The sequence below is a fragment of the Eulemur rufifrons genome, chromosome 30 (genome assembly GCF_041146395.1).
Source record: "Eulemur rufifrons isolate Redbay chromosome 30, OSU_ERuf_1, whole genome shotgun sequence".
Classification (NCBI taxonomy): Eukaryota; Metazoa; Chordata; class Mammalia; order Primates; family Lemuridae; genus Eulemur; species Eulemur rufifrons.
In genome coordinates, this window is record NC_091012.1 from 90,845,403 (window position 1) to 90,846,732 (window position 1,330).

A 1,330-nucleotide genomic window follows, 5' to 3' on the forward strand; every position below is an offset into this window, starting at 1 on the left:
CTGTCCTCCCAAATCCACTCTTCCTATAGTATCCCTTATATAGAAGCCATTTGGGACTGGACCAAGACCTGTGGGCACTTCTTGCAGGCCCCTTAAAACAGATTTTCTTTAAATATTTGTTCAACATCTACCTAGTGGAGGCTGGAAGAAACTAATGTTTCTATTTGGTGATGCTCACGCTACCACATGCATTTGTCAAAATTAATCAAACTGTACACCTAAAAAGGGTGAATTTTATTGTATGTAAAGCAGACCTCAATAAACCTGAATTTAAAAGTATAATTAATAAAACTGATCATCTCCAATTAATGGCTTTATATTATACAATGCCTAACTTGGTTCTAGGATTTCAGCCGACTATAACTGCCAACCTCAAATGACTTTTCACACATTAGTATCAGTATTTTTACATGTTGCAAAAATGCACAACAGAGATAAATCAGAGCACTCTTTGGCTTGATCGGATGAGCAGGAATGACCAATTCACATTGCTGTAGTAATTCAAGGAGTCAACGTGCAAACCATACTTGTCTAGCACCATACTTCAGATATATTACAGTAATTTTTCAGCACCCCCTATAGTTTGGGACCTGGACAACACCCCTTTATCTAGCTCTGCTTAGAGCAGAGGATTCATTAATAGGAATAGCAATAGATAAGGCTGAAAGATAGGTTATGGCCAGACCACAGAGGGCTGTACATACTTGGCTAAACAGCTTGATTTTTAGAGGACAAGCTACTTCAATTGGGGATCAATACGATCAAAGCAGTGCCTTGGGAGATTCATGTGGAACTGGTATACAGACTGGATCAGAGGAGGAGAGGATCAAGGTCAGGAGCCCAGTTAAAAAGGAGTAACAACCGGTAAGGGCTTAGACGAGTGGAGACTGGAAGTAAGGCATGGTTCACAGACATTTTGAAGAAGAAACTGACCAATTTAGAGAATGCGCCAGAGACAAGGAACCTAATATTCTCAACCTGGTTGGAAGGTCAAACACCCATTATGATCCTGCTGAGCACCAGTGTTCACAGAGGAAATGGGATGTTTACTCTTAAATCTTCTTCATCAGAGCATCAGGCTTTTTTCCTTAAAAAAATGTCAAGTTTCGCTAATTCTCCTACTCACCCGATTGGTCTCTTCTGTGCTTCCGTTGTGGTCGCAACTAAACCAGAGAAAGAGAGAGGGCATTAGGAAGCATCTGAAGCACGGTAACATTTGCTTAGCCATGTGTTTAACTCCCTAAAACCAAAGTCCATAAATTGGAGCTGGTTAAAATTTACATCTCCCATGAAAGACAAAGAGGAAATAAAAGTAAGGAGACCCAGACCC